Genomic DNA, 26,603 nt, shown 5'->3' on the forward strand with positions numbered 1-26,603 from the left:
ACGCAAATAAAACGCAAAGCATTTTAAACTTTCTTCTTTGCTTGCGGCCTGATGCCACACGGCAGGACGCGGGCCGACATGTTGTCCCCCTTGCGGCGAGTCACCGGGCTACAACGTGGAAAGTAGCCTGAGTAATGGAAACCGGCATTTGATGTTAGTCGCTTTTATTTCATATCAATCACCAGGTGACTCCAGGCTATAAGAAATTCCAGGTTTTCTTTTTTTTTTTCGGTGCTTGAAGGGCTCCTCCTGGGTGATTTGGGGAAAAAAAAAAAAAAACGCTTGTGTGTTTGTGAGCTTTTGGAGACGTGTCAGACTTTATGGCCGTTACCTACTGCAATCCCTGCTGAGGCCTCCTTGTAAATGTTATTGGGGGAGCGAGTGATAGAAGAGAGAGAGAGAGAGAGAGAGAGAGAGAGAGAGAGAGAGAGAGAGAGAGAGAGAGAGAGAGAGAGAGAGAGAGAGAGAGAGAGAGAGAGAGAGAGAGAGAGAGAGAGAGAGAGAGAGAGAGAGAGAGAGAGAGAGAGAGAGAGAGAGAGAGAGAGAGAGAGAGAGAGAGAGAGAGAGAGAGAGTGTGTGAGAGAGAGAGTGTGTGAGAGAGTGAGAGAGTGAGTGAGAGAGAGAGAGGCGACGATGGAAGGAGGGAGACGGACAAATTAGGGAAGATAGTTAGAGAAAGCAGTGACGAGTCCAGGAGGGGGTTTAGGAGCCGTCTGGCTCGGGACCAGGAGGATCCTGCAGGAATTTAACCACTTTTTTACTAATCCAGGGTTTGATTTCTGCTGGAGACACACACACACACACACACACACACACATACACACACACATACACCGTACAGGCGGATTAGAGAAAAGTGATTGTCGGCTGAGTCGATGGAGGTGTTTGCAGGACCTGTGGAGGGAAAGGCCGAGGAAATGCTGCAGGAAGAGCAGCTGGAAAGCAGAGAAGAAATCAGGTCAAAGTCATCAGAGAAAAAAAGTAATAAATAATTAGAAATAATTTGTCTCCTTCCCCGCAAACCCCAGGTACATAGGAAGCAGCACTTAATAATTGTCTTTTTTTGTGGGGGGGTCAAATCACACATACATAGGATATTGGACTGTACCATTTGATAGTATTGAATAAAATATTGATTGATTCATTCATTCACTCATTTTGAATCATTATATTATTTATGTTACTTGGGGCGAGAGGGGGGTTTACTTGGGACCAGTCGTCATATAGAGGCGTACGATGACTGACCATCACATTCGAACTTCATCGAAGCATACAAGTATTGACCCTGTCATTCAGACATCGCAGCGGCATGCAATAACTAACCATCTCATTCACACATCAGAGAAGCATACAAGTATTGACCCTCATTCACATATCATAGAGGCATACAAGTATTGACCCTGTCATTCAGACATCATATAGAAACAAGAATCATTCATTCACACATTGTTTGAGACATACAATATTCATCCTCTCATTTTGACATTATAGAAGCATACAAGTATTGACCCTCTCATTCAGGCATCTTACAAAGAGAATATGAGATCAGGAAGAACAGTAAGGAAACATCATGAAATGTGACTGTTGTTAAATAAATAAACAAATTGCTAAAGAGAGAGTGAATGACCGAGTGAATGTGCAGAGGAGTCGTGGTCTTTCGGTGAGGCTCCTCCTTGAGGTTCTCCAGAAACAAGAGCTTTTAGTTGTGTTTGTTCCAGAAAAGCAATCAGACCCCAGGCTTCCAAAGGGCCCCCGTTTAAATTAAATACCTGCCAACAAAAAAAAAGGAAAACCCCCAAGTGGCTCCAGCGCGACTGTGCGAGGGGCCCCCGGATCGCACCAACCCCATGCACGTACGTGCACACTCGCAGCTTGTTTCACTCAATCCCGACTCGACTTTATGTCCCGTCGCCTCTTTGGCCTCTTTCCCTCCCGCACCCCCGAGTTTCGAAATCGCGTCTCGACCCCGAGGTCGATGGAATCAAACTCTTTGTGAGGATAAACAGATAAACAGAGACGGAGGACGGAGGGGAAAACCTCGTCTTACACCCGCTCGTCTGCTCAGAGTGATGAGGAAATCAATGGCCGCTTCTATTCTCTGTAACAGAGGGTGAGAGGGTGAATGGTTGTCTGACCTTTGGCCCTCACAGTCCAGCAGCGCAACCACATCTGTCCTGAGAGGTGCATCGCTGAACACTCCATCTTCTATGTAGCACGAGGCCCAGGGGTGCTCATAAACATTCAAGTTCATTCATTCATTCGTTCGTTATCTAGACGGCCTATCCTGCAGCCTGGCTCGCGACCAGTCCACCGTGCCTGCAGCCTATCGCGGGCCTCAGAGGGACAAAATAAAGATTGAGAAAGGAAGGTATGGAGTGGCAGGGAAGAATGTTAGGGTGGCGCAGGACTTGTATGGCAGCTGTGTGACGCAGGAGTTCTGAGGTGGAGATGGGACTACATCAGGGTCACCTCTGTGACGGACAGGCTGAGAGGTGAGGTTAGACAGGAATCTCCATGGACTAAGATTGTTTGCAGGTGACATCGTGATGTGTAGTGAGATCAAGGTGGAGGAACACCTTCGGGAGGAGAGGAATGAAGGTTAATACATGTGGGAATGAGAGGAGCCTGAACGGAACGCTGGATCTTCTGGGAGTGGAGATGAAGAAGGTGGATGAGGGTCAACAGTCCAGAGCAATGGATAGGGTGGAGGAGAGGTGGAGCGAAGGGTGAAAGCAGGATGGAACAGGTGGAGGAAAGAGTCAGGGGTGCTAAACGGACATCAGATGGAGAGGAAGGACGTGAGAGCATCCCTGGAGATGCTCAGGAGAAGATCGGAGGCAAAGCTGGAGGCAGCAGAGATGAAGATGTGGAGGAACTCTTCAGGAGCGAGGAGGGTGGAAAGGATCAGGAACGAGTCCATCAGAGGGACAACACATGCTAGATGTTGTGGAGATAAAGGTCAGAAATGGCTTGGACATGAACAGAGGAGGGATGGTGAAGATCTGAGGAGATGCTGAGGTTGGACCTGCCAGGCTGGAGGTCTGGAGGAAGACCGATATCAGAAGGATCTTTGCTCTCTCTCCCCTAAAACCTTGCAGATGTTTCTCCTCAGGTCCATCCGAAGATCAAAACCTGGTGTGGCTCTCAAGCGAGTGGCAGAAAATCATCCCCGCATGTTCTCGCTGCCGTCGCTCAGAGCTTCTGATTTCCTCACATGTATTCCAGCAAAACAAGAAGAACTGAAGGGCGTCTGAGCGGAGCAGCAACCAGTGCGTCTCCATAACAGGGTTCTAGCAGGGTTCTCCTTGTGGTTGTGTGGGTTCCTCCGGGTTCTCCTGGTTGCTCCAAAAACATGGAGGAGGTTCGCCGGAAACCCTGAATTTCCCCGGATGAGTGAATGAGAGGGTGAAGCTCCCGCCGCTACCCGAGCTGTAGAAGGATGAATGGAGGACTGAAAGGAAGTAGCATTAGCGTTAGCATTAGCAAGAAATAGAGCTAAATATCTGGAAAATGTGCAAAATGTCACCCAAGAAGATACACTTTTGCAATCAGGCATTTGAAATGACCACATTGGTTTCCGCCAGCGTTCACGAATCCTTTGGGTTAAAGCGTCGCTCCCTGTTTGTGGACGAGCGTCCGGCTTCCGGCCGGTCGCTTGGAGCCTCGACGCGGCTTCGCCGGTCCGAGACAGGAAGTTCAGGCAACAGCTGCGTGTTTTATGTGCGCGTTTATGAGACCAAGTGGCGTTAAAGTTATTTAATGTTTTCGTATCTGCACGCGCCCGCCGTCATGTTCGCCGACGACACGGCGTTTTACAGACGTGTTTTACGGTTTCCGGCGAGCGCAGGGAGCGGGCAGTTACCTTTACGGGCTTGTTTTCCGCCCAGCGGCTGATTTGTGACTTATGGTTTTTAAGTGCGAAGGCGCAGCTGAGTCATGTTTTCCAGGCGCTGCTCTTCATGCCAGGCGGCTCGCGGCTGGAAAACACGCCGCCGGGTTTGTTGTTTACTTCCGCGCTGGCGTTTCACCGCCAAAGGAAAGGGCAGGGAAGAAGATAACAACGGCCAATAGAGAAAGAACGCAATATATCGTTTTTGACAACTTGGAGACGTTTTTTTGGAGGGGATTTAAATAAGATTTGCAAAAGTCTTCATTCATTTATCATTTATAACACTTATCATGCGGTCAGAGACGTGGCGATGGGCGGGAGAATATCTCAGTCACACGTCCGGACAAGGAAGGGCCTCCAGGAACTCTGGTCCGAATCTTCTTGTCGTGGCAACTGGCCTTGAATTTCTTCACTGGAAGATGTTTCACCCTCATCTCAGAGGCTTCCTCACTTCTGATGACCTGTGGGGAGTGTCCAGGGTTGAGGGCGGCTCCAGCTTATGTTGATGTCAGAAACCAGGTCTGAGGGCTCAGACGGTAGACCGAGCTTCTGACACCTTAGACCGAGCTTCTGACTAGACCTAGAGGACTGAGAACCTCCACAGACACGTCTCTGGGATCCTCCTGCATGTGTTTGGACCCTGAGGAAGCCCACGCAGACCCAGAGGAGCATGGAGACTCCACACTGGAAGGCCTCCGGTGGGAATCCGACCAGGGAAGCTTCTGGCTGTGAGCAGGAAGCGCCAACCGCTTGGCCGCCGTGACGCTGCTTGTATTTCGTAGGAATAATTATTCTTAATATCTGCAGCTCATGGAATTACCTAAAAGTCACATCTCGTTTTTTGCAAATGTTGAAGGAGACGATGTGTGACCTCCTCCGTCCTTCTTCTGGCTGGACATCAATCATCCACATACCTGGGCATTTTAAGAAAGAAGCAATGTGACAGGCTAATTTCACAACCGCAAGCATTAAAACATCACCGGCGCTCCATGGACACACACACACACACACACACACACACAGAGCACCGCAATGTAAACCACATGTGTTTCGGCGGAGTATCTTGGACGGAGGAGACCTTGAGAGAGCGGAGGTTTTGCGAGGAGGTGCGGCGCTGCAGATGTGGATCCGTAAAGAGCTGTGAAAACATCCGAGCCGCCGGACGGGAAGGTGAAGAAATGACTTCCTGCAGCTCCACGCCGCTGCTGAAGATCAGATCTCCAAGCAGCCACCTTTGCGTGGTCCACTCCTGGTCCTGGGAGACCTGGGACCAGGAGCTCCAAAGAAAGAACCCAGAGTAGAAATGTGTAGTTTCAGGGTTGCCGGCCAGCGCTTCCTCCTCACAGCCAGAAGGTCCTGGGTTTGATTCTGACAGGCGTGGAGCTGCAGGAGCCTCCATGTTCTCCATGTCTGAAGGGTCTCCGGTGGAGAAACCGAGTCGTCCAGTGTGAAGGAATGAGAGATTGGTCTTATTTCTAATGGAAGTGTGAATGAGTGAATTTCTTAGTCTCTGCATGACATGTGAATGAAAGGGTGAATGTTTGCAAGCCTCTACATGATGTGTGAATGAGGAGAGGAATGATGGACTGACAATATGAAGGTTTGGTTTCCACATCGCTGCCAGTCAATGAGAGGGTGAAGGCTTGTATGTCTGAACGGTGTGTGGAAGGGAGTGAATGTGTGAAGTGTGAATGAGAGAAGTTTTTGTCTTTATGACGTGAATGATGGGATGTGTGAAGGACAGGGTGAGTTGTGTGTTTCCACGTGACGTGTGAATGACCGGCTGAATGGCGGTCTGTGAAAACGATGTGTGAATGAGTGAATGGTTCGGTCTCGGTGTGACAGGTGAATGACCGGCCGTGTGTGTCCATATGATGAAGGGGAAAATCAAAGTTGAACTTTTTGTCCCCGTGAGGGGACACTGTGAGCAGGGAAACATGGAGAACCTAAAGAACAACAACCAGATGGACCTGAAGGACAGCGACCCTCCACGTGCACCTTCGACCGAGGGATGCACTCGTTTCAGGCTACAAGCCGCTACTCTTTCCACACCTTTTGAACGCTAAAACAACCATGCGGCTGATGGATGGATTTCTTTGGCCTGACGACCTTCAAGCCATCGAAACATTGATCCTGGTCACATGGATCCATGAAGTGAGCGTGAAATTCTGAGAGCGTTCGATTCTGACGGCGAAGAAGACGACTTGAACTGTTTTAGTGTGCAAAGAAAATAGGACAAAGAAAATAGATGCACGGATGGACTTTTCCTCGTCTTATTTCTTATTCATCTTCTTCATCAGCCTGTTACAGACACTGCTTGGAAAAAGTACATATTTATCCAGTATGTGTTTGTGGACGTTACCGCAGTGGATTTCATTCTTCTTCTTCTCCTTGGGTCTCTTTGGTCGCACCGGCCCCACAGAAAGAATAAATAACGTACATTACTTCCATTTCATGTATTATCTGAGTCCGAACAGTGTTTTATTTTGACTGAATTCCCTCCGTCACGTCCGTCAGTGCTTCACTCTTGATGAACGTCCAGTCGCTCGTCTCGGTCACGTGAGACATGAACGCTAATATTAAACCCACTAACTCGCTTCTTTGACATCTCACGTCACCCTATGGACTCCTGCAGCTCACAGAAAAGGGCAGCCTATTAATTTACACGTATATTTATTTTGTTATTTTTTGCCGGTTTCCGGAAATTACGGTAAATCCATTTTTTGATTATTGAGAATATTTGAAAAGAAAAATAATTGTACAAATAGGCTGCGCTTCTCTAAGCGGCAGGTGTCCATCTGTAACAAGAGGTATTTACACACGGATTTTTTAACTTATAATAAGAGTGGTGCCGTAAATGTTCTTTATCTGAACAGCGCCTGTAACACATCTGGTTAAAAAAATACAGCAATCTAGCAGGAAAAGTCACTGATCACTATTTTCCGTGATGAGTGTGTGAAGCGCAAAATGACATTCTTCTTCTCCTTTGGTCAGTGACTCCACCTTCTCCATCCAAGCCTTTCCTCTGGATGCTCCTCTCTCACACCAGCTAACCTCACATCCTCTCTCACTACGTCCAGCACCAAATGACCCATCTGAAGAATTTAAAGAAGCGTGTGAAAACATAGTTGCTTATAGTCTGGAAATGACAGTCCATGTTCTGGGTCCAACGTTGGTCCTGGACTTGAAGGGTGTCTGGACCAGTGATTCACAGACGGCGGCCGGCCTTTGCCTTCCAGAGAGCTGCTCCGGAAGGATCCACGCTCGCATACGTGGTTTTACAATCATCAGGTGGAACGGACGACCTTTTTCCATGTAAACACGTTAGCGGCGTTTACTTCAGCCGCAGAATAACAAACTCAAAAGCCAGAATGCACACGCTTCTCGTGCACATGTACGTGCGCGCAAGGGCGCGTCAATCACAATCCCCTTGGGGAAGAAAGCCTTTTCTAATGCAACTCCTCTGCGCTCACTTGTGAAGAAAGAGTCTGGAGGCCGTCCAGCGTTCCCAGCGGGGGTCGGCCACGAGGGGCACGCACACACACACACACACACACACACACACACACACACACACACACACACATGCATGAGCGCACTGTGCTGTTTCAAGTCGGTCCTTAAGTCTTGCAAAAAAAGAAAGTCCCAAAGTCAGCAGACGGGCTCTTTCAGACAGCAGTAATTAACATGGGAAGACTAATTGCAGTCTGAAGGGAGTGTGTGTGTGTGTGTGTGTGTGTGTGTGCGTGTGTGTGTGTGTGTGTGTGTGTGTGTGTGTGTGGCTCCTGGCTGTGTTTGTTTAATGCAATCATCCTGAGTGAGAGGGTGAATGCTCGTATGTCTACAGGATTTGTGAATGAGTGAATGGTTGTGTAAGTGCTGTAGTTTGTTGAAATTAATAATTCATGATTTCATCTTGATAAATAATTTTAATTAAAAATGTTAAAAAAACATTTCATATGTGTGTTAAAAGATAAACCATGGGTTCATTTCTTTGTGTATTTAATGTTTTGTCCAGAACTCAAGTCCAGTAGCTGTGTGTGTGCTGCCACGCTGGATGTTGTTTGATGCTCTCATTGCTGAGCGCGGCCGAAAGGTTTATTTTTATTTTAGCGATGCATTTGTTTACGTGTAAAAAGCGTGAAATTGTTTTGTTATTTTGAGCCGATATATTTGTATATTTGCATCGTCAGCTGTGACGGAATGAAAGAAGAAACCAAATGAATGGTGTGTGTTGTGACGAGAGCTACGGTTGCACGGATGGACTTTAAATTACTTGTACTTTCCAACGTCCGGGCCGCGGCCCGAACCGGTACGGAAAGAATAAGTAACGTACATTATTTCCATTTTATTTATTATCCGAGTCCGTCTCGGTCACGCGATACATGAATGCTAATATTAAACACACAAGCTGGCTGCTTTTATATCTCATGTTACAGCAAGGACTCCTGCAGCTCACAGAAAACCTATATAAGTAAACATATATTTATTTTGTTGTTTTTTTTTTGCTGGTGTCCGTAAATTACGGTAAGTCCATTTTACTGACTATGGATCTGAACATAACAATATTTGAAAAGAAACATAACTGTCCAAATAAAAGCTGCAGGTGTCCATTCGTAACATGACGAATTTACAAATAGATGATTTAACTTTTAATTAGACAGGAAATACTTTTTTCTGAACAGCGCCTGTAACACATCTAGTTAAAAAATTCAAAAATAAAGCAATCTAGCAGGAAAAGTCACTGATCGCTATTTTCACGTTTATCCTGCGCACTAAAACCACTAAAGTCGTCGTCTTCGGCGTCTGAATGAAACAGAATTCCTGCGTATCAAACTTCTTAGCCGCTCTTTCGTCTTTGCGCTCAGTGTTCCTTTTCTCTGGAGGCTCGTTGGCCGTTGACTTTGTGTCGTCCTCTTGGTATCGCAGCCGTCCAGCCTTTCCAAACCCGTCAGCGATGCCAAGCGGCTCTTTTCCTTCTTCCAGATCCTTCTCCTTTACCAAAGCGGCATCATCTGGATTTCTCGGAGTCTTTTCTCCGTGATGAGTGTGTGCATGAAGCGCCGTGTGGCCGATCTGAAAATGCAGTGAAAGTGCATTTGATGGAATTCAAACTTTCATTGATCAACTGTTCGGTAATTTCATCGCCGCCGATGTGACGCCTAAATGTTTGAAGCTCGTTCGCTCGTAAAAATCCATGAATTAGTCGCATCTTTGTTGAAGTCGCGGCGTTCAAAAAAAGAGTTCTGCGTTCAAAAAGCTGGCTGCTCTTTCTTCTTCCTCAGGATCTCCACAGCCAATCCACCTTCTCCATCTCACCCTTTTCTCTGGATCCTCCTCTCTCACCACATCTTCTGAACCCACAAGCTTGCAGGATCCTTTCCGTGCGGGGTTTGCACGTTCTCCCTGTGTCTGCCTGGGTTTCCTCCAGGTTCTCCCGGTTCCTCCCACGGTCTGAAAACAAGAAGGTTGATTGGAAAAAATTGGGAAAATTGCCCCGATTAAAGGAGTGAGTGATTGTTTGTGCGACCAGTGCAGGGTGAACCCTGCCTGTCCAGAGCTGGGATAGACACCAGCATCCACCACCACCCTGACTGCAGGACGGAGGGATGGATGGATGGATGGATGGTTGGATGATGGACTGATGGATGGATGATGGATGGATGATGGATGGATGGATGGATGGTTGGATGGATGGAGGAATGGATGGATGGATGGATGATGGACTGATGGATGGACAGATGGATGGATGGACGGATGGACTGATGGATGGATGGATGATGGACTGATGGATGGATGAAAGCAGTCTGTGGTGTAAAAATATCTTTGTACGGCTGCTGCAGATGAGGCATGAAAGAGTGCAGGGTTGTTAGTCTGTATATGACGTGAATGAGAGGGTGAAAGGTCTCCATGTGAGGCCTGTGATGGATCCGGGATCCCGTCCTCTCGTCTTGTGGCAGCTGAACGCAAGAGAAGCCGCGTGAATCTAACAAATGACTGATTTATCTGCATTGTAATGATTGAAAACCTGCTGCTAATTGTTGGGTCATAACCACTTGTTCCAGCTTGTATGACCCCTGCCCTACTTTCCCATTTCCATGTATAATCTGTATTTGTCTTCGCCTGAGGCGGCGCTCTGGGACCGGCCGGCCGCCCGCCGAGCCTCTCAGATCCTCACAGACTAAACTGAAAACATCCCAAACTTCACGCATTCCGTCTTGGCCCTGAGGGGCCAAATAAGGTGCTTGCAGTCGGCGGAGCGGAGCGTAAATAAACCCGGCGCAAATAAAAGCAGCGGGCCTCGACGACGGAGCCCAGCCGTAAACCGCCGTTGATTTGGCGCGTTTGTTGGAGAGCCCGGCTTTTAAAGCTTTGCAAGTTGTGACGGCCGGCGCCCAAATTAGTAAATCTGTAAAACGTCCTTGCTCCTTTTACAAGTGGCCAAAAAAAGCAACAGAAGATTCACAGGGGGGTCAAAACGCAATTCATTCCCACGTTCCAGCCCAAGGTTTCCGTCCAGAAACGCAGCGGCGAGATGTTTTGCGGTTCTGACGTGACCCCTGGAAACCAAAGAAATCCTAGGAATGATGCAGCTCCTTTCACACTGGAGGAGCTTTTTGCCATTCCTAGAAACTTTTCGGGACTTTTCAGCGCTTTCCTGGTGCGTTCTAAGTATTGGTTTGAGACCTCTGGTTTTGTAACTTGTTTTAAATTAGATAAAGAACAAATAATATTTTAGAAATAATGATACGTAATGAGATAGAATGTCAGTATTGTTTGAGGAAGTCCGGAGTGGCAGAGAAGTATGTTCGACTGGGGCAGGACATGTATGCTCACTGTGAAACATGGGTGAGGCGTGCTGCATGTGTAGCAGAGAAGTTCAAGTTGGAGGTCGGACTTCATCAGGGATCAGCTCTGACTCCCTTCCTGTTTGCAATTTCCTCATCTAAAGATGTTTCAGCGCTCATCCTAGAGACTTCTTCTGTGGGGAGTTTCCTAATGTCATATATGTACAGTATATACAGTATATAAGACCTTCTGCATCCTCCAAACAACCTGGAAGGAACAGGTTTCACTCCTTTGTTCCACTTTCTGAGAAGTTTGGCTTCACCTTTTCAGCGTCTAATCAGGGAATCCCCAAAAGTTGTACCTTCGTCCTCACCTAAGGACACCTCTAGTAGCATAGCAACACCCTTCCACCGCCTAGTTTCTGCTTATCAACTTCACCATTAGCATAACAAGCCATCGTGACCTAGACCCGCCCACTTGGATTTATATTGGGAAACTCCCCACAGGTCATTAGAACCCAAGAAGCTTCAGTTGCCACGACATGAAGATTTGGACAAGAAGGTACATTCTTCCGTCAATCAGCTGATCTTCAGGAAATACTGTACACCCATGCCCCATTAGGAGGGGGGAAAGGGGTTGGTTGGTCTCAGCACACACACACACACACACACACACACACACACCTCTTAGATCACCCTGCCTCTCACAGCGAGCTCCAGGCTTTGAAGTCTCCCACATCAGACGAGGTCCACGTCCTCCAAAAGCAAACAAAGTGCAGGTCCCAGGTCCTCGCACTTCATTTAGACGTTCCTGCGGCTGAGCTCCCCCCCCCCCCGACAGACATTAACATCCCATAAAATGAGGCAAATAAACAAAAGCAGCCCGGCAGAATTCCAGGCAACCTCCGGTTCCACGGCTGCAAACATCCTGATCCTGGGTTTCCCAGAGAATCCCAGGGTTCTGAATCCTGGACTGCAGGACCTTCCTTGGATTTCATGCAAACAGGGAATCAAAGAAAAGCCGGAATTCTCTTCGATTCAACGGCTTTAGCGAAGTTACGGGCAAATGAAGCATCGGCAAAGTGTGGATCGATACGCCGCGATCGACCCCCCGGCGGTTGCAGATGGAGATGCATGCAGACACAAAGGAAGGGTGTTAGCAAGGCAAACAGAAAGCCATCATTATTCATCCTGAGTCACCCAGTGTGTTCTACTGACACACCGAATGGCATAAACAAGCACTTTCACCGGATGGGCGTCGTCACGCCCCATTTGCAGCAGGGCGCTCGCTCAAAAACCCAGAATTCACCAATATTTCCTACTGAGACGGAAAAGAAAACTCTTTACTTTCCCACAGGATGTGTTTGAATTCTGGCCTGTCAGCTTTTAAAACAACAGAGCCCAGAAAACTTTACTTTATACATTGATTCTTTGTCTATCCTGCACTGACATGCAACCAGTCGCTGTCTCATTCACATGCCTGGACATTGTAGGGTCTCCAAAGAACCTCTCAGATGTTGTGGGACTGTGGGAGGAACCCAGAGAACCGGAGGGGTTCATTCCTTCGGCCCTGTTGACGTGACAACTTGTGTCTTCAGTCACGGTTTTTGAGCAGTTCTACAATCAGATGGTGGCATTTTTAAACAGTGTCTTGCACACCGTGTTGAGGGAACACCAGAGATGCTGAAGGACACAAGCCAGTGGTAGGGATGAACTAAAACATGTGCCTGCTTCTGTTCCTGTCAGAACTACAGCAAATGAAAACATTACCAGCAGTGAGCAATGGGGTACTTGGATCGTCCAACAACGAGCCACTGTGTGGAGCGAATCCTCCACTACAGCGAGGGGCGATCCAAGGGGCATGTAGACTGGGAGTCATGCAAGCTGAAATACTCTGGAGTAGTCTATTGTACTCAGGAGTACTCTGGAGTACTCTAGACCACTCTGGAGTACGCTAGACCATCTGAAGTACTCTGGAGTACTCAAGACCACTCTGGGGTACTCTGGATTACTTAAGTCTACGCTGCAGTACTCTGAGGTGCGATAGACCACGCTGGAGTACTCTTGATCACTCTGGAGCACTTTAGACCACCCTGGAGTACTCTGGAGTCCATCATTGTTGTTCTGGTCCACCCCGATCGACTCCCAGCAACTGTCCACACCCTTACCTTCAAAGAGTTGCACCTTCCAATCGTTCGGTTCCGGAGTCCTTTCTCGTATCGTTCTGTTTTCAGGAAACACAAACGCCGTTCTGCCGCAAGAACGCAACTAAAGTTTTCGCCCAAAAAGGGGTTTGGTGTAAACAGAGGCCTTGGTTAAGATAATGAGATAATGATACTTTATTGATTCCCACAGGGGAAATTCTTTTGTCACAGCAGCGCAACAATAACAATAAATATGAATTTGAATTTAAATAAAAGAATAAAAAAAGATACCAGAATGAGGATATGGCATGCGAATGGGTGAGGTAGTGATGTCCTGGAGGCCAGATGTACCTCCGGCCGGTCAGAGTTGTGTGCCGTCCAGTCTGCTGTTGTACCTTGTGATGGCTGTGGGCTCAGAGGGGCGTCTGAGGTGTTCAGATCTGCACCTGGGCAGGAGAAGACGTCGGCCGAAGGAGCTGCCCATCGAGGATAGCTCCCGGTTTGTCCTTCACCCTCGTCCTGCCTGCCACTGAATCAAGATCGTGCGAGGTCAGTCCCACCATGGAGCGGGCTTTGCTCGTCAGCATGTTGAGCCCGTTGACCTCAGCGGTCCCATCGGCCCCACCGGCATACTACAGCCAAGAAGAGTGCGCCGGCTACCATAGACTGGTAGAAGGTCTTGAGGAGCTACAGATGCTAAAGCACCTCAGTCTCCTCAGGAAGAACATCCTGCTCTGACCCTTCCCATAGAGAGCATCAGTGTTGTGTCTCCAGTCCAGTTTATTGTTGATGTCGACCCCAAGGTACTTGTAGGAGTCCACTGTCTCCACCACCTCACCCCGGATGGTGATCGGTAAATGTCTCCTCCGATTCTTCCTAAAGTCCACTACCACATCCTTGGTCTTGGGGACATGAGTAGAAGGTGGTGCCGGGCTTTATCTTTTCTGCCCCTGATTCCTCATCGAAGGTCTCAAGGACAACAAAACAAGGAGCATCAAACAATCCAGACTCCTTCTTCCGGGGCAGATGGGCTCTTGGAGCTCCGAGGTGCGCGTCCGTTGCCGCCTCTCGCTTGTTTATTGTGCGGTCACGCATCTGCTGCGATTGTGTAATTGCCGCAATGGAGCGGGGATGATTACAAACCTGTTTCTTATTCGGCGAAGGCAGGCGACCGCGACCGCAACGCAACATCCCTGATGTTTCCCAACAGCTGGGATGGGAAACTTCTGCAAAGTGCTTTTAAAAAACAAAATTACTAACATCTTACTCGACTGTTTATTGTTAATGTTGAAGTAAGCGGGCGATTAGCAGGGCCAATCGGGCGTGGAGGTAATCGGTTAAAGGACAATCCTTGTTTTTTGTTGATTTTTTTTTTTTTTTTTTTTGGACCCAAGGCCCAGTTCCCCGTACATGTACTTTGTAATTATTTACAAGTAGTCCCGTATGCCGTTAAGGGGAAGATGTTCACCATCACAGCGTCACCTCGTGTCATCGCAGGGTTCGGACGCTTCCTGTTTGTCCGTCCTCGTTTACGCAAAGTGGATTTTTAGCTGCTGGAAATTCGAAATTAGTCAGATCTCATGACATAAAATCCAGATTGGCGCCGGCGTCCATTCCAGCTGAAAACAGAAGGTGAGCGTGTCGTCACTTCGATGTGCAAGACTTACACTGCATTTGGGGCGCAGACGGACCGATTCATCCATCCATTCATCCATTCATCCATTCATCCATTCATCCATCCATTATCTGTATCTCTTGACCTACGCTCAGGGTCACAGGCGGCTGGAGTCTATTCAAGCTGTGATTGGTTGAGAGGCGGGGTCACCCTGGAACCATCCCAGGCAACCATTGGCCCTCTCATTCACACACAGCCAGACGTTCACTCACTCATTCATACGTCACACAATCATGTACAACCTCTTCTTCCTCTTCTTCTTCTGGCTTTTCCCTTCAGGTGTCGCCACAGCGAGTCAACCTTCTCCATCTCACCCTATTCTCTGGATCCTCCTCTCTCACACCAACTACCTTCATATCTTCTCTCACCACGTCCATAAATCTTCTCTTTGGTCTTCCTCCAGACCTCCTGCCTGGCAGCTCCAATTCCAGCATCCGTCTACCAATATATTCTCTATCCCTCCTCTGTCCATGACCCAACCATCTCCGTCTGGCTTCTCTGACCTTCTCTCCAAAACATCTAACATGTGCCGTTCCTCTGATGGACTCATTCCTGATCCTCTCCATCCTGGTCACTCCCAAAGAGAACCTCAACATCTTCATCTCTGCAACCTCTAGTTCTGCCTGCTGTCTTCTGGTCGTTGGAACAGTCCAACCTCCTTCACTCTTTTACGTGTCATATTGAGACACACTATTCACTCTCTCGTCAACATGAGCCACCGAGACGTACGACCGTTCACTCGTGTGTGTGTGTGTGTGTGTGTGTGTGTGTGTGTGTGTGTGTGTGTGTAATACGTCATCCAGAGCTGCTCTGGTTTTTTTATTCCTTTCTCAGCAGTAACATTTAATGCTCTGGTTTCAAATACGTTTCTGGCCCCGACTCCGGAAATGAATGTGACCCTCCTTCTTTTTTTTTTTCTCGTAGCCGTTTAAAATTAACGGCAGTCTTTTTGATGTCACGTCAAATATCGTGGCGCGCTGCTTTTTTTTCCCAGGCCCTGTAATTTAACCCCCGCTCCCCGAGTCGGCCCAGACGCCCGCCTTCCACAAAAAGAGCCTTTTCTTCTTCTTCTTGGTCCCCGCCGGCACCTCCTGGAGTCTCGGGTCGCCTCGGCGGCAGGTGGCCTCGTCTTCCCTCTGGATCCGTCCGGAGCAGGTGTTCGCCGTTAAGATCGCCGGTCGGTTCCACCGTGTCCACACTATTTTTAGCGTGGGACCGGACGGTTTCCTCGTCGTCCAGGTCCGATTGTTTTTCTTCTCTCTGGTCGTCTGGCCGGGTCGCTCTCGCTTCTGTCTGGTGTCTCCTGTTTCCCGGCAGCTTCTGCGGCGAGGTCCGCCTCCGCCGTGAATCTGCGGCCAAGAGTTTTGTCTGCTTTTCTTGGACGCACGGAGATGAATTTCGTGTCAAAGAGGGTCGCCGGTCGGATTCTGCGTGACGTTCCTCATGCAGGAGGTTCATAGGAGACCCTGAATTCTCCAGGTGTTGGTACGTCTCCATCAGATGAGTGAAGGAGTGAACGGCTGACTGACTCCTCATGACGTGAGAATGAAAGAGGGACTTTGGCGTCGCTGTGCGACGTCTTAACGAATGAGCGAACGGTCGCAAGTCTCGATAGGTAAGACTTTATTGATCCACACTGGGAAGTTCTTTTCTCACCGCAGCGCAACAATGACAACATCAATAAATATGAGACAATTGAATGGCCACATTCTCCAAGGTGGACTTTCTTGGTGCGTTGGGATGCAGGAGGTCTTTGGAACCCAACATTCCTGGTTGGATTTTGCTCCTCTTTGTGCGTCCAAGTGTTGTTGAGCGACACAGCGAACCACAAACTGCTCCCCTGGCAGCCTCACACTGCTCATGTTCATCCATCACGGGTTTGATAGAATAAAAAAACTGTGTCGGCGCGGTGGCGCGGTGGTGGGTGCATGGACGTCACAGCAGGAGGACCAGGGGGTCCACACCTTTCTGCGTGGAGCTTCCATGTTCTCCCCGTGTCTGCGTGGGAAAATTGATGGAACGGTATTTTCTGTGTAAGTGTGTGTTTGTGGCGGCCGGTCCAGGGTGAACCTCACCTCTTGTTCATGATGACAGCTGGGATGGACTCCGGCATCCCCCAACACCCGAGTGAGGGATAAGGGGCAGAAGATGGATGGATGGATGGATGGATGGATGGATGGATGGATGGATGGATGGATGGATGGATGGATGGATGGACACATAAACTCTGAAGTGTAAAAAAATCAGTCAGAATGAGAGCATGAATAGTTGTATGAGTTGTGTGTCAGGTGTTTGTGGGCCTGTGAAGGACCGGAGGAGGTCCAGGATGAACGCCGCTTGCAGCCCGATCACTGCAAGAGGAGCGTTGCTGATGAATGAATGAATGAATGAATGAATAACTGCCATTTCTTCCACGATTGTTTGCGGAAACATCGAGGCAGGAAAGTAGCGTTGGATCACTTCTTCCGAACTCTTCTGAATTGTTGTGTTTGCAACCATCGGGCCGTCAGACAACCAGAAGTGCTCGGTTACTGGCTTTTTTTTTTTTTCTTCTCAGATGAGTCACGACCCTCCGCCCACCGTAAAACCAAACAAGAATTACTGGAATAGTTATCGGCGGCGGATAGCGCTGACTAAGGAACACATGCAAGATTAGCTCTGTGGTTTTTCTTTTTCTGTTTTGCTCTTAAATCAGACGTGACCTTTCAGAATACAGTAGAAATGATTCGTGAAAGGTTGGAAAACTCGAAAGGATGTGTATTGAAAAGTCGCATCGCGAAAGTTGGCATAGAAGGTCAAAGGTCAAGATGCTGAAATGTTAGGGTGCCGACCAGAGCTGAGGTCACTCCTGGACGCGAACCAGACGGCCGGGCCGGGGATCCAACCGCCAACCTTCAGACCGGAGGGGTGCCTGCAAAAAGTTCAATGACCCACATTTTTGGAACTCGTCGATTGTGAAATAAGAAAATGTTTCCCGCCTCCGGTAAAAGTGCCTCCGCCGGCTCGGGAGCCTCCCATCCAGCTCTGCTACCCTTTCCATTTGCATCGGTGTTTTCAGGAGGTTTGTGAGATGTTCGCGGGAGTCGACTCCAGCTGAAGGTCCTGGTTTGAAATCGCGCCATCTCACCGTCCTTGGTGGTGGCGGCGGGTCTGAAGCAGCGCCCCGCTTCTTATCAGCCCTGTCCTCGTTCTTCACGGAGGTCCGGGGGACGGACGGGCTCAGAGATACGCAAAAGCAAGCGGCCGTGAGAAAACGGTGGATCTGGTCTGAAAACTCACTTTTCCTGAAAGCGCAAAATAATATTTACTGTCGTCACAGATGTGAGCCGTCTAAATCTGCGAAGGAAACGCCGACCGCTGGATGTTCCTCGCGGTGTCGCCTGCACGTGGAGGGTTCTGCTTCACGTACGCTTTGTCCGAAGCAGGCTGGAGGAGGACGGACCGGGGAGAGTCCATCCAGAGGGTTAGCACATGTTAGATGCTGTGGAGATAAAGTCAGACATGGAAATGGCTCGGACAGAGACGGAGGAGGGATGGTGAAGAGGTCGGAGACCTGGAGGAGGACCAGGGAGGAGGTTTCTGGATGTGAGCTGGTTGTGAGGACAGGGGAGATGGAGGCCATGAGGTGAAGAACACTTAGAACTTCTGTCTCCAGGTCCGGTCCGGCTTCCTGGCTGCAAACATAGAGGCCTCCCCGGTCGCTCTTTCCTTCCACCGAGGCGGCGAAGCTTCACAGACGCTTCTTCTCAGTCATACTCTGACAGAGAAAGTCTTCTTCTGGCCTGCGAACCAAAGCCATACCAACAATTCCAACAAAGTCAGGTGACTTGGAACATCCTTCATCCAAGTTGAGGAAGCATACCGGTCAGAGCCTCAGAGACTCGACGGTACTTTTACCACGGGTTGCTTCAGATTGCAGGAGGAAGCCAGTGAGAAAGAAATGATGAATATGAGCCGATTCTTGGAGCTTTCTAAAAAACAAGTCTTTCAGCCCGTCCCTTCTAAGACCATCCTTCAGGGGTCCTTACCTTTCTATCTTTAACCCAAAGAAGAGCCCGACCTCCGACCCCAGGAGGCTCGGCAGGGAACGAAGTGACAGAGTAATGGTAGTAAGCGAACTGCGTCCTTCAGCTGGGGACCAGGAACCTCAGCACTGCACCGCCCACATCCTGCAGGGGGTCGTCAAGCTGCGACCTTAGCAACCCGCGCAAGGACGTCCCGTGGGGTGACTTTATTAAAACAGCGGCGCGAGCAACAAACGGCAAGATTAATAACCGTGGACGCCGGGTCGGACGCCGGAGCTTCGCCAGACCCTTGAAGGCGTCCAGACACGCTGTTGACATGAAGCAGCTGTTTGATAAAGTCCACCATTTTTTAGATTCACATAAAACCAGTAATAAAACTTGAAACAACTGCAAACCCACTCGTATCACTTGGCCATCCCTCAGAGAACAGGGTTAAAAGTTCACTCATCTGTTGTCTTCGCCGCTTGTCCTGAAGCGGCTCATCGCTGGGCCACGTTCAGAGCTCTACGCCTCTACAACTTGTAGAGTTGCAGGTTGACGCCTCACCCTTCGCTCCTCATCAAACCCAGCAAAATAAAAATCACGCCCCTCTTCAAAAGTCCTCCATCTGGCGCTGGCTCGGAGGCGGGCCCGCTATCGGCGCCCCAGAGACCAGATGAAGAGGCCGGTCCAGGCGCCGTGATGTTCTTTCCTCTGCCCACTCAGGAATGCCACGCTGATAGACCTCCTTCTGTCTGCGGTCGCTGCCCCGACCTCGACGCCGAGCGTCCGGCCTTTGCCGCCTCTGTGAGCGCGTCCACAACCTCCACGTTCAGGTCGTGTTCCGCCCACTCGGGATCACAGAAGAATGGCTGAATGTTGTCGGGGGGACGGTAAAGTTTCAGATCTGGTATTGGTGGACCGAAAAGCGAGGAGAGAGAAACGGGGTGCTGGAATTCTTGGCACTCGTGTTTTGCGCGGCTGTTTTTGTGCGCGAGGAGAAACTTCAGAAGACAGAAAGGACAAGCGGTCAGTGCGCCGCTGATGCACAGCTTTCCCTGCAGACACGTCATGTCAGATGTTATTTATACGGCGCCAGATCACAACACCGCGGTCTGATGGCGCTTCCCATGTAGAGCGCCGTCTAGAGCACACTTAAAGAGGATCTACAGAAACCCGACATTCCTCCGTGAGCCAGCATTTAGCGACGGCAGAACTCAGATAGCAGAAGCTCAATGGAGGAGGCCTTCTGGCTCGACCGGGAACGAGAGAGAGCGAGGAGGACAGGGAGACGTGATGTTTGAGGGCGCAAATGATCTCTTACTGATAATACCGGTAGCGCTAACAGTTACATGCTAGGAGCTAAATGATGCAATAGTAGCTTTAACATTCATAGAAGGAAGGAAAAAGGTGGATGCCTGTTGAGACGCTGCAGTAGATCAAGACGTATCCCGTGGAAACGAGTCCATCTGGGAGGAGATGGTTACTATCAAGCAAACTTCCTGGCTGCACTTCCCGAGTCAACGGCGAATGAAGACACATTAGCTCAACTACAGACACTGTCATTTACATGTGATACAAAATAAGCTAAGATCGGCTATGACTATTTTCAACTGAGGGGGGAGCGTTTATGGGTCCCGTCGAGTTTTCGTGTCAAAACAACGGCAGAGCATTCTGCGATTTGTAGTTTCAGCGGTAGTTTGTGCTGCAGGCCGGCATACCGGCGGGCCAGAGTTTGACACCTAGGATTTAGACATGCAACCATTCACCCTCTCATTCACACGTCATACGAGACACACAAACGTTGACTGTCATTCATGTCATAGAGACATTGGACTGTTCACCCTCTCACTGACACCACTTAGAGACAACGTTGCCGGTCCGGTGGACATGCGGCCGCTCACTCGCTCATCCACACATGCGCTCCCACGCTGTCCACATGAAGTCAGGGGAACGCTGAGGCTAACAGGCCTTGACCTGAAATGATCGACAGAATCGTCGGGACAGTCAGTATCTGGGGGCGCCGACGCCGATTGGATGAAACTTCTGTCCACCAACACCATCCGGGTCTCGGTGGTCGTCCTGGCGACTCGTCTCGGTGGGTTCCCGGGAGATGTTTGCATGTGCCCTCCGTCCAGAAAGAGCCGCACGTGACCGCAAAGGTCAGAAGGCCCGGTTTGGAAGCGGGAGTGATATTTGATGTGAAAACTCCTGCCGGATCCAAACAGACACGAACCAGGTCTAGAAAAACATCTATTTTAAGCGTTGGTGTTTTCAGTGTGAGTCGTCATGAAAACACATTCGCTGAAGGACAAGCGGCGCTTGTGTATCGCCGCTGCCAATGAAGCCGGACGCAGGAGGGAGTCAAACCGCGGAGGCAGATGGATGCCGTCTCCGGGCAGGAAAGGACCCGGTTCGGACCGGCGGGACGAGGGAGCGACAACCGCAACGCTACAACTTCCAGCTACTTACGTGAAGATAAATGATAATGGAGGAATAAACGGCTTTTTTTCCAGACCTTCCAAACTTAGACGCGAGGAAATACAGATTTTATACTTCCAGCGAAACACGTGCGTGTCCTTCGGCCCAATGATTGACGAGATACTTGCAATTCCACGGTTTGGCCGTTGCAGGAGCCTCCGTCAGCACCCTGCTCCTCCTGTATCCGGGTCCATAATCCATCCAGGTCCATGATCCATCCAGGTCCATGATCCATCCAGGTCCATGATCCATCCGGGTCCCTAATCCATCCGGGTCCGGCCCGGTATGTCTGTGTTGATCTTGGGCCGGCCGGCGGCTCTTGGTGTCGAAGCAACTCGGGCTTGAAATCATCGAGCGCTTTGAGAAGTCAATTTTCCGTGTCATTTCCCGCACGCTGGGATTTTCTTTTTAATGACGTCGATTGCTCTCGTCCTCCGGTGTGTCGGGTCAGACACCTGAAACTTACCCTGACCCCCCACCACCCCCCGGCCCCTGTACCTCCTCAAACACCCCTCAAGTCTTCATTTAAAAACAAATGTGCTGAAAATGGCTCATTTCAGCCGTCAGTGAGGTGCAATATTTAACCCCTTCCATTCCAACGGTTCGGCTTTCACACAGGAGCGAGCGAACGCCGTCCTCGCCGTCCTCGCTGGGCGTCAGCAGAACCAACGCGCTCGTCCGTCTGATGGAGAAAGCCGGCGGCATCGACTCTTAAACGTAGCCGCGTCAACATGCCGGAGACTCTTTACCGTCATTTATCATTGTTAATCATCCCGGCCCACCAGGGGTCCCATCCGGCCCCTGGAATGAATCTACAATTTGAAAAGATACAAAAGTCGGCCCCGACGCCCTCATGGGCGAGACCTGGTGGTCAGAAAAGAGAAAAGCGGAGGCGGAGCCTCGGGTTTCCACTTCCGATGTGTCGGTGGAGGTTGGTAAGAAAGCCGTCCGCTCGGCGTGGACGCCGCCAGTTCGGGTGCCAGGATGAAAAATACAAGGAAAGGAACGGAGAAGACAGAAGTGAGGCAGGTGTTGTTGAAATGGCGCTTACTTTTCATGTATTTTAAAGGCACAGTTCATTCCATAGAGAGATTTGTAGCATCGACTCTTCTGCTTTACACTAAAACACAGGAAACACTTCCAGGTCATCCTGCTCTGATGGTCCTGGTCCGGCCCCTGGTCCGGCCCCTGGTCCGGCCCCTGGTCCGACCCCTGGTCCGTGGCCCCTGGACCAGTATGACTTTGTCCCGAGGGTTTGTTCAATGCACTTGACATCTCGGGGTCTTTGCTGTGTTCGTCGCGCTCGGCACAAAAAAGACCCGGCCGTAAAGCTAACGCTACACGGCTAGCATGTTCCCCTGGGATGGCAACACGCCTTTTGAGAAGCAACGATTTACGCTGATGGCCCTCGAAGGTTATTTCCCAAAATGTTTCCCGAAGGCGTCGAAGACGGAAATGTCAATCAGCCGCTTGCGCCGTTCAAAGTTCACACCGAAAATAATAAATGTGGCTGGTTAATGAAGAATCCACGGGTGCAGCTGGCGGCCGGACCGACTCCCAGCAGACAGCATTCGATACATGCAGGGATAAAGTGTCCTCCCGAGAAGAATTCAAAGACCACGGAGCTGTGAATATTGGACTAATCTGTTTTAAATATCGCTGCCATCCTCCTGCCTCTGCTACCGTGTGTGTGTGTGTGTGTGTGTGTGTGTGTGTGTGTATGTGTGTGTGTGTGTGTGTGTGAGGCGGAGCATTGAAGCAGACCCGTGAGATGCGAAATGACTTTCCCATCCCGCGGAGCCAAACAATGAGAGGGTCGAAATGGATTTGTCAGGCCCGACGTTTCATCTTTCAGTCGGTCTCTCATCGTGTCGCCATCGGAGCTTCACTCTGCTCTTAATGACTCATCCCTGCAGTCGGGATCCAAAGAGCCGCCGACGTCATGGAGGTCAGCTCCTCAAAATAGCAGAGTAATGAAGGCGTTACGGTCCGGTGATACTCTACACTCTGGGAGGAAGTGAAGATTGAAAAATACCGGAGTTGGATTCAAGTTCAAATTCTTTTTGAGCTTCGGGTCGCCCAGAAACAAACCCTGCAAGAAGAGCGGCTGTGCAAAGTGTGCTGGGCGTCTCTCGTGTCGGACGTCACGTCCGTCGGCGGCCTCTGGTTTGACCGCGCAGAGTAACATCTTAACCTTTTTTTAATTTGTTTTCTATTATTTTAGCTTGGTTTTTCTAGATTTTTCTTTAAATGTACCTTCCTTTACACTTTCCTCATCTTGTCCTCATCTCGGGCATCTCCTCTTTCACCTCGCCTCCCGCTGCAGTAGATGTTCTAATCCGACGGCTAACAACAGGCTAACAGAAGGCTAACAGTAGGAGACCAACAGGCTAACAGAAGGCTAACAACAGGCTAACAACAGACTAACAACAAGCTAACAGCAGGCTAACGATAGGCTAACAGCAGGCTAATAATAGGCTAACAATAGGCTAACCAAAACAAAGACTTTGACGGTTGCCCGGTCTCACGTAGCCAACACAACTAGCATTATCAGCTAAGCTATGGCGTAGGCGGCTCTGTCCGGGTCTCCTCTACCCTGCCATCCCACCTGGATCTCCGGTAACCTCCATCCTAAGATGCCGAGCAGACGGATGATAGCGTTCTCCAGGGGACGCCTGCTCCGGCCGGCCCACCGTCTCACAACGCTATGGATCTGGACCTCCCGGAAGAGATTCTGCGCACCACATGCCAGGATTCGCCACGATTCTCCCGCTCAACAAAGACAGAACCAGAAGGGGAAAGAAAAGAGCCGGAGAGGAGAGAGGTAAACACCGAGTGCTCCGCTTGGTCTTATTAGCCGACGGCTTCCCCCGTCCTTCAGCCATTCCAGTCCCAGGGAGGAACCCGACATCTCTCCCCAACGACCTCAACTCCTTCACCTGCTTCGAGAGCGACAACGGATCCCAGATAGAGACCTGAGTCTCCACCCGAACCTGGACTTCCCCGCCCAGGAGGAAGTGGAGAGAGCCCTTGGGGTCTCCATAACACCTGGTCCAGAAGGGATCTGCAGAGATACCTTCAGGCACTGTGCCGAGCAGCCAGAGGGAGTTTTCCGTCTCCTTTCCCAGAACTCCTTGTCCAGAGCACAGAGGTGGAAACACTCAACAGTGATTCCCACCCCAAACAGGAGACCTGGAATGCCCTGGAGGACCTCAGGCCAGTGGCTCTCACCTCACTGGGGATGAAGGCCTTGGAGAGAAATAAAAACTTACATCACCAGTGGAACTGAACCCCTGGCCGATCTCCTCCAAGTGGCCCAGAGGGCTCGCAGAGGGGTTCCTTACCGACCGGAACGTTCCTCACAGCGAGAAGGTTCCTGGTCGGATTCCCACAGGGAGTCTCCGTGTTCTCCACGTGTCTGCAGGTTTTTCTCACGGCCCAAAAACTCGGAGTAGGTCCGTCGGGAGCTTGTAGCCCCGTCACGCCCCTCGACGAATCAGGACTCCCCCTCTACATCTTTATGTTCCGCACCTTGTCGTGCCGGGAACTCCCGCGATTCATGTTGTGGATCTGACGTGACTTTCCATGATGTACGACGACGGCGGGTCCGCCCTGCGCACCCAACCAAAAGCAAATAAATCTGTGGGAAACGTCAGTGTTTTAGAAGTTACCTAGATACCTGGCAGCAGCCCGCGAGGCTGCAGACGGCGGCCGGGGACGGAAAGGTCGCTAATGCCGTGGGATTATCCCGCCAGACGCCGTAACCGGGGAGACGGAAAAGCTGCGGAAAAAGTATCCGTTCAGTTCCTGGAAACAGGATGTGATGAAGGTCGGATGGATTCAAATGCAAGAGTGCGAGGCGACTCCGCGGCTCGCAGAGGTGGAGGAGAAGATTCTTCAACAGCCGATGTTGGTGTTTCTCCAAAGTCAGATGATAAACATCAACGCGCATTGGTTCTTTCTGAATCCTGCGCATAGAGACCTTCAACCAGTCACCCTTTAAATGACACCTCATGTAAACCACCTTCACCCTCTCGTTCACGAGTCACATGGAGACCGAAGACAAAGACGTTTGATTGACAGAACGGTCGGGACGGGAAGTGTTTCAGGGGCGCCGAAAACAAGATCGCCCGTGTGTCGGTGGTCGTCATGGCGACTTGTCTCGGTGGGTTCCTGGACGATGTTCGCCAGTGCCTTCGGTCCAGAAAGAGACGCTGGTGACCGCAAAGGTCAGAAGGCCCGGAGTGTCATTTGAGGTGAAAACTGTTGCCGGATCAGAACGCGGGTCCAGAAAAACATCTCTTTAAAGCGCGGGGTGTTTTCGGTGCTTTCTGGTTTCATGAATCATCTCGTTGCATAAGGAACCCCATCAGGTTCTAATTAAAAGCCACAGGGTCTTATCTTTGAGTCTGTGTGTGTGTGTGTGTGTGTGTGTGTGTGTGTGTGTGTGTTGCCATTGTATGGACGCCTTTTGGAAAAATGACGCCGCTGCTGACGGACCATCATAGCGAGGAGATTATTTACTTTTCAGACCATTTGGTTTCAGCCTAACACACGTAATGAGCTGGAGTTTGGACGGCTTTTTGTTTTGTAGCCGTGTGGCTTTGCAGGACTTTTCCCCGCCGTGAGGTCATGCAGATACTGCTTTGGCTCCACACACACACACACACACACACACACGTGTTATGCAGGGAAGCACATCTTGTTGGACATATCACAAGATAGGTTTTTCTTTTTCCGTCTGGATGCTCCGCTAATGTTGGCGGCGCTGTTGTGCGCTAGTTAGCGCTTCCGCCTCACGTCAAGTTTGCTGGTTCAGGTCCGACGAGGGAGCCTCCCAGTGTGGAGTCTCCATGTTCTCCACGTGTCTGCAGGGGGTTCCTCAGGGTTCCTCAGGGTTCCTCAGGGTTCCTCAGGGTTCTCCAGGCTCCTCCCACAATCCAAACACATGCAGGGGCTTCATTGGAGACCCTGAATTGTGCAGACATGTGAATGAGAGGGTGAATGGTCGCATGTCTCTATATGACATGTGAGTGAATGAGTGGACGGTGACACATCTTTTAGTTGTGAGAATGAGAGGGTGAATAGTTGGATGCCTCTTTATGGTGTGTGACAAACCCTAAACTGTCCGGACATGAACGAGAGGGTGAATGCTTGCATGTCTCTGTTTGATGTGTGAATGAATGAGCGAATGGTTTCATGCCTCCACATGACGTGAGGATGAGCGGATGAATGGTCGGATGTCTCTTTGTGGTTCTGTGATTGAGCAGGTGATCCAGGTGAATTTGTTCATTCATGAATCTGATTTTAGATGAACGAACAACAGTTCAATGAGTACCTATTTTCACACTATGAGTTGCACTTAAAATCCTTACATTTTCTCAAGAATAATATAATCTGGTGCCTCATGTTGTTGTTACCGACCTCCAACCAACTCTATGTGGTCCACTGCGCTCAAACATGGACTTGGTAAAGCGGCCGAGCCGCTGCGCTCCATTGATAGTTCCCACCCGACTCGAGGACGTCGTATTGAAGTGGCTCCTCGGTCGAATATTATGGGTTGCGACGTCAGACCGCGCCAGATAACCGACGATGTCGTGCTGGAATACAACGTTGTTCCAA

At 49.9% G+C, this 26,603-nt stretch overlaps 1 protein-coding gene across 1 annotated transcript in view; it reads left to right on the forward strand.

The window, feature by feature from the left end:
• Window positions 1-26,603, forward strand: part of scara5 (scavenger receptor class A, member 5 (putative)) — a 93,183-nt gene that overhangs the window by 22,504 nt on the left and 44,076 nt on the right. The window lies entirely within an intron of this gene.

Source organism: Fistularia commersonii, chromosome 20 (assembly GCF_037954325.1).
Source record: "Fistularia commersonii isolate RoL2024-O1a breed Wild chromosome 20, RoL_Fcom_v1.0, whole genome shotgun sequence".
Classification (NCBI taxonomy): domain Eukaryota; kingdom Metazoa; phylum Chordata; class Actinopteri; order Syngnathiformes; family Fistulariidae; genus Fistularia; species Fistularia commersonii.